Source organism: Lissotriton helveticus, chromosome 7 (genome assembly GCF_964261635.1).
Source record: "Lissotriton helveticus chromosome 7, aLisHel1.1, whole genome shotgun sequence".
NCBI lineage: Eukaryota > Metazoa > Chordata > Amphibia > Caudata > Salamandridae > Lissotriton > Lissotriton helveticus.
Window position 1 is genome coordinate 141,214,473 of NC_136068.1, and position 12,505 is coordinate 141,226,977.

Sequence of the window (12,505 nt, forward strand, 5' to 3'; positions counted from 1 at the left end):
TGTCCTGGAATAGCCAGCGTTTCTCAGAAGTCGGGCGGGACCATTCTAAGAGGTAACGTAACTGCGCTGCCTGGAAGTATCTTTGTAAGTCCGGAACGCCAAGTCCGCCCTCAGCGGTCGTCCGCATGGCTAGGTCTCGGTGAAGCCGGGGACGTTTCCCAGCCCAGACAAATTGCCGTATGGTGTTCTGAAATTTCTTTATCATCCCTATAGGTGGAGTGACCGGGATAGTTTGAAAGAGGTATAGCACCTTGGGTAACAGAGACATCTTGACCGCCGCCGCGCGTCCCATTCAGGAGAGCGGTTGCTGTCGCCAACGATGGATGTCCCCCTGAATACGGGCAAGAAGCTTAGTGTAGTTATGTTCAACCGTTTGGGCCGTAGAAGGGGTTAGGGTAATCCCCAGGTATGGCAGCGACATGCTAGTGGATAGCCCCCCAAGTTGAAGCAGACCTCTGTTGGCTAGGCGTGTATTGCACCCCAAGGGTAGGATTACCGATTTTCCGACGTTCATTTTAAAGCCTGACTCTCCCGAACTTTGTCATCTCACTAAGGAAGGCAGGGATCGACGTCCCAGGGTTGTCCACAGCCACCAAGATGTCGTCCGCGTAGAGGCTGATGGTTTGTCTTTCTCCCCTGAAGCTGATGGTTGTCCCTTACGCGCTGTGCGAACGGTTCGATATATAAGGCGAATAAGAGCGGCGAGAGTGGGCAACCCTGCCTTGTACCACGCCTGATATCAAAGGGCCGGGAACCTATGCCGTTGACCCTGATGGATGCTCGCGGTTCCACGTAGCAGCTGGCGACCCAAGAGCGAAATCGGTTACCTACGCCGAACCGCGCCAACGTTCTGTCTAGGTGGTTCCAGTCCACCCGGTCGAACGCCTTTTCGGCGTCGACCGATAAGAGGGCGGCGTCTGAGTCATTGAAGTGGGCTTTGTCGATGACGTGCATTAGGCGCTTGGTGTTATCAGCGCATTGACGGTTAGGAATAAAACCTGCCTGATCGGGCTCTATTATACCTGGGAGGCATGGGCCGAGCCTAGCGGCCAGAATCCCGGTAAAAAGTTTCAAGTCCAGGTTAAGCAGTGATATCGGCCGGTAGAACGATTATGTCTGCTTCCAACATGTCCTGCTGAATGGAGCTAGGACCCTGAAAGGAGTTGAAAAGTCTAGTCAGTATTGGGGCAAGAAGGGGGCAAAACGTTTTATAGAACCCCGCGGAAAATCCGTCTGGGCCCGGAGCCTTAAGCGGCTTAAGGCGTGCAATTGCTGATATTACTTCCTCCAAGCGTATAGGGGTATCCAGAGATTGAGCGTTTGATTCATTGAGGGCGGTAATCGCTGCCTCAGCGAGGTATGCTTCCCCCGCCTCGGTGTCTAGGGTCGAATATGCCGTATATAAGGAGGCGTAAAACGCCCTGAATGCCTCAGCTATTTGATCGTCTTCTCGGACCTCTTTACTTCCCTCTCCGTGAATAACAGGGATTGCGGATCGGAGGACTTTGGCCTCGAGTTTACTGGAAAGCAACCGTCCGGTTTTGTCCCCCCCCCACGTAATACGTGTGGCGTAGGCGTAGCGCCGCGTATTCTGCGCGGTCTAGGTCCAGGCTCGCGAGTTGTGCCCTGGCCGCCTTAAGCTTGCGCCAAACCCGGGGGGCCACCTGTCCGGCTATGAACCCTTTCCAACTCCCGCACTTGCTCCGAGAACACCTGGCGTCTGTCCTTTCGCTCCTTGTTGTCCGCCGCTACGAGCGCAATTAGCTCCCCCTTACCACCACCTTTAGTGCTCCCCAGACCGCCGACATGGCCACTTCGCCAGTGTCATTTATGTTCAGGTAATCTGCAATGCTTTTGGAAAGCTGCTGGGCGACCCCCTTACGCTGGAGTAGGTTCTCACGAAGACGCCATTTACCTTTACGCGTTTGCACACGTGGGACCGCCAATCGAATCTCCACCGCATCGTGGTCCGATTATGCCGCCGGGACGACCTCGATATCCCGGACCAAGGGGGCTAAGTCCGTGGAGCCTAGAAAGTGATCAATCCTAGCGTACGTGCGGTGAACATGTGAGTAAAAGGTATACCCCGCGGTTGTGGATCTCCCGGAATAGGCCTTGTAGGCAGTGAGATACGTTGCTCCCTTCTGCTTGAGATGGCACGCCCCGGACCCGTATGTTAATCCGTCAGGAGCGGTTTTCCAGGTCCTCCGCATGCGCCTGCAGGTCGACCTGTTGCTCCCGAAGGCGGACCACTTCTGGCTGGAGTTGCTCAATTTCTTCGCTCCTATTCTGGTCCGCCTCCTCCACCGCAGCCACACGTTCCCCCAGCCCGTCCACGTCGCGGCGCAACTCTCTGAAGTCTCCTGCCATTTCTTGCTTCAAAGTTTGGAAATCTTCCCGGAGTGAGTTGAAAAGGGTCTCCAAGAACATTTTCGTGATGGGGGCTCCCCCGTCATCTCGCCCCACTGTGTCCTTCCCCGCTGCCGGTGGGGACGGGCTTTTCTCAGTTTTAGGGGCTTTGTTAGCAGGTCCGTTATTGTGCGCCCTCCGGTCGCCATGGCGCCTCCAACCCCTTCCCCCAAAGGTATCCTGAGTGACCTGTTATCTCAAGCGAGTGGCTCGGCTGGTCAAGTGCTCTCCCCTTCTTGAGGTTGGGACTCTGGCGCAGTCCGGGCTTGGAGTACGCCTAGCTGACCTACACACCGATGCACCACCCTGATGTAGAGATGCCTGAAGTGAAGGTGTTCTCAGCTTGTGCTTGGGGCTTCGTGAGCTCGCTGCCTCTCTGCCCGCAGGTCGACTGTGCCTCCTACGGCCCACCTTCGCACCCCACTCCTTCGCTCCTTATTGCTGCCGCTTGTCCCTGCAGATCGTCTGTGCAGGTTTAAGCGCCGCTGTGGGGGCCCACGTCCCGGACCGGGGTCTGGCCCTTGCGCCGGCCGCCACGTCAGGTGCTGTTCAGTCTCCCTCTCGCCGCCATGCGGTCCCAATATAGCAGGCCTCCCGCCGGCTGGCAGTGGTAGGCCCCACGCCGGGGGCTCGATTGCCTCGCTGTCCGCTCCTTGCCGGCTCTTCCATGCTCCCGCCTCGCCGCCTCACCTCCCGGCCCCTCGGCGTCTCCGCTGCTGCTTGCGGACTTCCGCTGTTATGGCCGGGGTCCCCTGCCGCTGTGAGTGCTCTGTCCCGTGCACCAGAGCGCCGGCACTGCCTGGAGGCGACCCGGAGCAGCTCCCTGGTCCCAGACGCAGTCGCCTCCCGCAGCTCGCCCCGCTCACCTCTGCCTGTGGCGGGTGCCCCGGTTCCTCTCCGTCCGCCTGAACTGGGCGGGTCGCGCCGGGCAGCAGCCCGCCGAAGTCTGTTTCCCGGCTGGACCGGGCAGGGCGGCTCAGTGTCAACGGTCGGCGGGGATCGCCACAATTTTCTCCGAGCCGGGTCACGAGTGGACGCGCGAAAGGCTCTCCGGCAGCTTCCGCTTGGTGCTCGTCGTCTTGTCGACTCTTGCAGTGGGTCCCCCGACAGTACCGGGCCAGGTACCAACCAATTGGGGGGGTCTGATTGGCTATTAAACGGGCTTACTGGGGTTCAGGACGAGAAGCCTCCGGAGCGCACATCCGCTCAGGCCGCCATCCAAGCCACGCACCCCTATTGACATATTTTTACCTTATTAGTACACCCACCGATGTAATAATTGTCAAATATTTCTAATGTGACAATGTAAATTACATCTTAGATAAGACCAACTATATAAAGACTACCACTTGACCACTTACTAGGAGAGAAATTTCTATGGTCGCAGATCCAGATGAGCACAGCACCAGATTCCATCTCAAACAAAGAAGCCTCCAGCAAGATTCCCCGAGGCTATGTGAAGCATTCAATTTTACATTCACAAACTGGTGCCAGGATTGTGTTCTATTGTAGACGCTATCTCCTAGCTCCTTGCCTTCTGCTCGAAATAGATGGCAAGCTATTCCAGACTGACAACAAACCCACTTGTCCTGGTATGCGCACCATCTCCGAAACTAAGGCTTATTATTTATTTATCTGCTAAAACTAGCATGGCGCTTAGTGATAGCAGAAGTGGGTTTAAGGGCTGCAAATTGTGATGGTACCATTTTTCTTTGTTTTCACTTTTATTGAAAAGCTTAGATCCTTTTTATTATCTTCTGTGATGTTATCAATATTATGTGTACTAGATCCCAGAATTTTGAAATAACTATTTTAAAATATGTTCAAATTCATATTCCGTTTCTAGCGATCTTGAGCATGTAAATCACTAGTGAAGGATCATTTGGATTACCACTGCTCTCAGTTAGTAACCCAAAAGCATTGAAACCACCTCATTTATTTATTGGGTGGGGTTCTGCAGGGCTGCAATAACCTGTCTTTCACATTCAATGCTGGTGCATTGAACTAAGTTCACTTGTGTCAACCATAAATGTGAAAACAAACCTTCTAGAGCTGAGCCAGAGACTCAGTTTATGCAACACAGGGACAGTTCTTCATATCATAATTTTGTGCCCAATCGGTTTACCTTTAAGTGCATTTCCTTTACAGATTTAGATTCTGCATACTATTGGAACACCCTAATAATTCCCTCCCAAGAGTGCATCTGGCTTGCTGTAGAGATATTCCACAATCCCCCCATAGTTCACCTATGCCCCAAGATTTTGCGGTATTTTAGCAGGCACTCACAGGCTTATATATCTATTTTTTTTCCAATTCTCCCAGTTTGTTTGGGTATGTGTCCACAGTTGAGCACTGAATCTTCTCGCAATCCCTAACCCCGACTCTACAAATGAGCATGCAGATTATGCAGTATTTTAGCAGGCAGCAGGCTTATATATCTATTTTTTTCCAATTCTCCAAGTTTGTTTGGGTATGTGTCCACAGATGAGCAATGCATCTTGTCGCAATCCCTAACCCCAACTCTACAAATGAGCACGCAGGTTGGCCAAGGTCGTCCAGGATATATAGCAATGCTATTGGAGGAACCAGGATTATTCTGCTTACCACCACTTCAGAAACGGTAGCCTTTAGTTTGTCCCAAAATCTCTGGGCGAACCGAGACCACTATATGATATGAATGAATCCTCCTTTTCAGTCTCACATCTCAACCAGTTGAAAATGCCAATTGACGTCTGGTGAGGTAGAAGCAGTAGACGTAATGAAAACGTATGAGCTTGTAAACGTCTGGAAATGACAACCTCCCATGAGGGAATGAGTGTCACCTGACAGCCTGTTTCCTTGAGGAGCCTAATATCGTCTTCCATACCTCCCTCAGGACAGAAAACACACCAAGAGTGTGCATTAACTGAGATTTATACATTCTATTTATTTATTGAGCTTTATATAGCGCTGGCTAGACCCGTAGGTATCAGAGCGCTTTACATGAGGATCAGTGAATTACAGGTTACAAGTTACATTTGTTAAAAAGCATAATCAAACATAGGATTAAAAAGCAGTGTTTAGGTAAATTCGTCAGAGGGGGAGGAAGGAGACAAAACAGGGAGACAGGGAGAAACTGTGTCCAATGTCCGGCTGGGTAGGTGACGGCCAAAGGGAAGAACAGGGCCAATCTCCTCTATAGCTGTCTGGCACCTCCACCGGGCGTTGGCCATAATGCTCAGACTCCGCTGTCAAAAGGAGGGGGAGGAAGGAGACAAAACAGGGAGAAACTGTGCTCAATGTCCACATGAGTAGGTGACGGTCAAGGGGATAAACCAGTGCCGATCTCCTCTATAGCTATCTGGCACCGGGCATCGGCCATAATGCTCAGACTCCCCTGTCAGGGGGTGGTATGGAAGGAAGACAAAACAGGGAGATGGGGAGAGGCTGAGCCGGATGTCCGGTTCGGAGTTGGAGAGATGGGAAACCCACTGTCCAAACAAATTCCAGATGGGCATGGGGATATTGTTTCTGTGATTATCAAGGTGCCATCAGCAAGAGGCTCGATAGCCAGGAGAGGCATACGCCAGAGAGCTGGAGAAGACCGCGGGACAAACGGGGGCGGGTACCATCTAAGAGTCAGGCGTTTTCCTGGCCCGATCGTACAGTAGACATCACGTCCTTGAAATGCCCCCAGGATGGAGCGCCTGTGTAAAGGGTGATCAGAAGGGATGCCTCAACAGCTCAGTTTAGGAGTGGCCTGGAGCCTCCGGAGTCTCCCTCGGAGGTGGTCAAGACTGGTCCCAGTCGCCATCTTGAAGTCAGCACTTCCCTGAGAAGGCTCTGCAAAGAATAAATCGGCCTCAACCAAGTCCCCTGGCTCGATCTCTATATCAGGTGCACTTCCTAACTTTGGGAGCAATTGTGGGCACAGCGTTTGTTCCTCGTCCCAGAGTTATCTGTGTCTTCTTCTAGGAGTCATCCTCGCTAGGCTCAAGCGGTGCACGCTGAAATCGCAAAGTGGTACATGCTTGTGTGTCTCGCCCGCTTCTACCCTTCTCTGCAGCAGGTTAGGCCACTAAACAACCGTCCTGCGGTCAGTGGCACAGCGCGGGGCACTCCTATTGTTCCATTCCCCTCTGAAGCAAGTGCCGGCCAGTGGGCTTGTTGGGACAGTTGATCCCAATCCCTGTTTAACGGATATCTGCCGGTTCGCGAGAAGTCCGCCGAATCTTTAGCCCTCTCCAGGGCCCACCAATACTCCTACCGAAGTCCCGGTCTCCCAGGAAGTCTCGGCCGCGAACATAGTGTGCGGGCTCCTCCCCCTTCGATATCGGCTGCTCCGCACCAATGTTACGGGCAAAACAGGTCTCCCGCTGTAGCAGCCATCCCCTGCTGGATACCATTTTGTTCGGCAGCAGTGTAAATGAGCATGGGTGGGGTAGGACCATAGTGTAGGGCGCAGCTGCACATATCTAAAGAATGGGGGAAAAAAATGTTCAGGTTCTGCTTATAGGTAAGCAAATTACTTCATATTATCTACAATGACTACATCCTCGCCTAATGTGTTCCAATACTCAAAAACAGCCAGGACAGCTATTTGCAGGATTCCGGTGCCCACCCTTAGAGGAGTCACCTCGTCAATTTTCCAGTCCAACCCATTGCATGTAAAGTTCCTCACATGGCCAACAAAATCACCTTTGTCACAGGAGGAAAACTTAGTGGTGCGTTGCCCCTGTAGAGATGAAGTGGTGAGAAGTCATCAAGTGCCTATAGCTCACTGTGATACACGGTTTCAGAGTCTAGTTACCTACAATTATTTATTACAATAAGATAGGCGACCTGGTAGTATGTCAGCACATCTGCCATGCCAAGGCAGCGATTACATGTTGATTAGGTGAATTTAGCTGTGGATGCCTTCTTGATCTTGTGATTTCTGAAGAATGTCTGAGCATCAAGTTTATCCACTGAAGAAACATAGGGACATCTTGGGTTGGAAATTGTGCATGTTGTGTAGGACTATAATCATTTTGCCTGTGCCACTCGGCCCATCAGGAAAAGAGGCAAAGAAGTACAATGCGAGAGATCCCTCTTCAAGCAAACGAACATAGGAGTGATATTACCCACCAATACTTGTGCAATTACCTTCCCAACCCATATTCGTAGGTAGTGGAAGCCCTCTCTGGCCAAGGCTAGCCATGACGACTCCATCCACTTCACTTCGGTCTACCACTTTAATGGGCTGATTCTGGATTTTGCCCAGTTCGCTTGATCCCCCAAATCACACAGGATCATCAAAATGTTGAGCTCTTTCAATTATTGATGTACATTGTGAGGTCATCCGCGTAATAAAGACCCATTCTTCCAGCCTTGGGATCAACCTGACTCCTGAAACGCCCCCTCAATGCGCTCCATGGGCAGCAGAAAGAGAAGCAGTGAGAGGTAACCGTCCTGGTGCATTCCACACCCAATGTCAAAGGGAGACAAGAGAACCCCAGTAATCTGTACTCTAGCTTTCAGTTTGCGGTATAGCCAACTACCCAAGGATATAAAACCAGGACCTAGATTCAACTGCCTGGGGAATGCAGACAGATAATCCCAATTGAGCTTCTCTAAGGCTTTTTCAAACTCTACTTAGAGAAGTGGTAGGGGCGCATTGAATTTGTGTGCCAATCTAATAGCATTGAATGCCCTCTGAATGTTGATGTGAGTGGCCTTATTGGACCTTTCCAGCAAGAAGGTAAACCCCGCCAGAAGGCTAGTGAAGCATTAAACAAATTCAAGAGAGAATGCATTGGGGCCCAGCATTTTCCCTGATTACAATTATGTAATGGCCTTATGGATTTCCTGGACAGTGATGTCGCTGTCGAACATTTATTTATTTATGAGTGTGTGTCAAACTGTGTCTATCTATTTCCGGGTCTATGGACTGTACAAAGTATAGTAGGACTGTGCAAACATCTGTGACATCTCAGCAGGACTTTCCACTATGTAACATGCATCGCCCCACAACCTACCGATGTGTACACTCTAGGCTTCTCCCTTGCTTAGTCAATATAGCAGCTTTGTTGCCTAACTCCCTTGATCACACAACCAAGCAGGGCAGCCTGTCGTAGCAGTCTGGCTTTATGCATTAGGACGGGCCATTATTGAATTTTAAAATGTCTTCAATTTAACCAGCGTTTCTCCCAGTAAGTCATCCCAGTAGCTGGTCACCATCTCCAGTACATCTGCCTCCATACAGCCTAGTTCTCCTGGGCTCTTTCATGGTTGCATAATGGCAGCCCACCCAGCCTATAAATCTGCAAGTCTCAGAATACTAAGAAAATACTTAGAGTAAATATGTAACTTGCATATGGAACTGGAATACCTGCGCTACCTGGTATTAATGTGGGTACCCCGTGGGGGGGGGGGGGGTGGGGGGGGGAGAGGGGGAACCAACAGACACGGTTTCCAAATACACTTCACCATAAGTCAGTCTTGGCTTTGTAGCCAGAAATGCACTGCACATTTGGGCTTGCAGGTCCCTATTTATACTAGCCCCAGGATCGAAACTGCTGCTGGCTCAATGTGTTACACAGGACATGAGTGAGATGGCAAGTATGCCACAGTTTGAAGAAGGTGCATTCTGATCCAGTTTAATAGGCTTGCAGCACAATTTCCAAATCACTCCATGTCGCTAGGTTGCATTATTTTGTCCTGGGTTTCCCTTTAACCGCATCGCTGAGGCGGCTTTTCCCGCTGTACGCGGCAATTTTAAAATTACCGCGTTACATGATGAGCTCAGCTCGTCATGAGCGCACGGCAGGTTACGCTCATGACGAGCTGAGCTCGTCATCAGCCTGGAAGGGGTTAACAATTCATTCATTTAAGATATGTTAGCAACTTTTGTTTAATTTAAGTGCACTATGAATACAAATTCCTCATTTCCTAAATAGCGAGAAACATGACCATGTGTACCAAAATGCAAAGCAAAAACAAACAAGCATTGGCAATTCCAAACGGTCTGGCTTATGAATGAAAGGGTAATAGAACAGTACAACGCTAGTAAAAACATCACGTGCCTTTAAAACACATATGTTACCCTGCATTTGTTTGGCACGCATATGCTTTTACCTCACTTGCCATTACACACATTACTAAGGTAAGTTTAACATATACATATATCAGTACTAAATAAACCAAAGCACTCCAACGTAGTTAAATGAGGAAGATACACTGTCCAACCAGTGAGGACTACTAAGAAACACTGTTGTTGTTTATTGTGATGTGTGATGCAACAGATGTTCAGGTCAAACAGATGATAAACAACTCTGTATAGATTGTGTAAGATCATCCAAAAATGTATTTCGTCATTCCTTGAATTTTTCAAGGCTTATAGGAACACAGGTGGTCTCCTTAGGGTCGCAAGAAAGATATACTTTGGAAGATAAGTAGTAATGGCAATAAATTAATCTAGTTTGTTAAAACGGACAAGGACCAGTCTGGTAAGACACACAGTGAGAGGAAACATAGGGCCCAATTTACAGTACTAACTTAAGACAAAATCCTAAACTTCCTACTATTTTGGTATTCACAGAATGCACGTACTACTTTTGGTATTCACAGAATTCACTTACTACTTTTGATGTTCACAGAATGGATTTACGACTACTAACTTTACATCTGCACTCGGGCCAGAATTCCCGCACCTGGAGCGGGAATTCAGCTCCCAAGCCGGAATCTTCGCTTCCGGGCCAGAACTCCCGATTTTGGGCCGGAATACCTCCATTTTGGCCTGATGAACGTTTCAAGTGCCTACCATGTTCTGCTGCTGTATATACCTAATCCTGCTAAGTAGCAATTGACAACGTGCACTTTCCACTCATCCAGATGTGTCTGAGTCAGTCAAAAATATAAGGGGTTGCGGAGCATATGAAAATCAACTGACAAATGAATTGGGACAGTACACAGCAGATTTACAAGGACTGGCGCATCCCTGCATATTAGCAGGGATGCGCCAGCACGGATGCGACACGCAATTCTACCCATGTGCCACCACGGATGTGTCGCATTTACAATGCTGCGCACCGTGGCACAGGGATAGACAGAGGTGTGGCGCATATGATGGCGTAAGGGTGGAGCTTGTGTCGCAAGTGCAACGCATCTCCAACAATGTTCATGAACTGCCCATACCTAACACGCTGCGCCACTCCTTACGTCTGCTTCCAGCAGGCGTACGGTTTCATCACAGCGGCCTATGAAAAGTGACTCCGTGAAATCTTGTAGATTTTACTGCATCACTTTCACGAGGCATTTCACAAAGAAATACCCATCCTGCTTACATTAAACCTGACGCAGGTTTAATGTTGCGCAGGGCTTTACAACGTGACGCATCTCCCTAGATGTGTCACGTTGTAACTAAGTTGCAACGTGGCGCATGGTTTGCGCCGCCGCAGAAGTGAAGCAACAGCGGCTGAAATGTCTTGCAAGGGGCCTGTAAATCTGCCACAAGTTATCCAACAAGTAACTCCCACTGTGCCAGCAAAAATCACAAATTTGGAGGTGAGAGAATCCTCAGATCAAAGTATATCATTCAAATATTCAGTTGTTCATTTACCACCCTGCCACACCATTACATCCCCAACACCCCACTGCACCTAACTGCCCCATCTGCTGAAGTACTTCACAACACTGTTAGCATGCAGAAGATATGGGGAAATGTCTGAAAAGCTCCACATGTACATTTCCCATTTGGTTACTTTTCCCTCTTCTCACCTATTGACATATTCAGCCAGAGCACAGACAACCGCAGTAGCAGAGGTCCCTGCATCTTCAGGGAGGAAACAACATCGTCCAGAGCAAGGCATACCACCCTCACAAACTGGTCAGCAGATGGTCAAAAGGCATACATTGTCAGGAGACAACAGAGGGACAAGTAATGCCCGAATATGAAAGGTAACCAGAGATGAAAAACTAGCTTAATAACTATTGGATTTGTCAATGGACATTCACCTTTAGCAAATGACATATGTGAATAGCGAAAGATAAAATATACTATGTCTTGGCTCATCTTACCTTTGTAATTGATGAACATAACCTGTATTCCACCAACAGACCCAGACCTGGGAATTCAATCCTGCAATCGAGTGCCACAACAAGTCAAAAGGGTGTCCCCAATATATTGTAATAGTGTCTGCCGACATAATCAAGAATTAAAATGTTAACAAATATGACAATGATGAACAAGAATTGAGCTACCATTGTCAGTAGTATTGATAATGCATCCACTGTCCAACTTAGAATGATTTCACTATACATGAAATCACCCAGTCCACCCAGCTGGTCATGTACTTCTTACATTGGATGGCTTGTTTGTTGGCCTTCAACAAAACACGATAGTGGACCTTACTTCAGGATTCGGAGTCATGTCATTTTGATATTCGTCGCTTCTAGGTAGTGAGTCCATTATAAGTTATGTGTGGGATCACTCATGATATTAAATGACACACTTCTGCAACAGTGATGCCCACAACTTCTTGTGCTTATCCTTTGGGCCTGAAATTGAGTGCATCACATGTGGCAGCAGAAATGTTAAGTTGCAAACACACTTATTGTAGGTACAATAAGGTCCTCCCAGAATTAAAGACACACACTGACTTCTGCTACAAGGTTGGCTGTGACATCTGATCAGAGACCACACACTGGGCCGGTGCTGGGCCTTGGTGAGTAAACCCAATAATAATAAACCTGAATGCTCATTAAATGTGCCTTTGATCTCCACCGTATGTTGCATGTGTTGTACAACACTGTTATACTGCATCACAATATGCTCACATATGGCATTTAATCACATACCAGACAAGACTTTGGAGGCTAATGAAAGGATGACACACAATGTATGCCAAGTGAGTGCAGAATGGACATAAAATAGTACAATGTGTCATATGAAGTGTCCAAAACACAACTGGCTTGCAATTCAAAGATATGAAAACTCCCTAGCAAAAATATCTATGGCAAAAGCATATTGAAATTGGTATGGATGAGGCTCACACTGATGCCAGTTGTGTACCTTTGAGATGGGTGTATGGGCTGCTAAGCTGAATCTCCATGCAGTTACATTCTCAAATCACTTGGC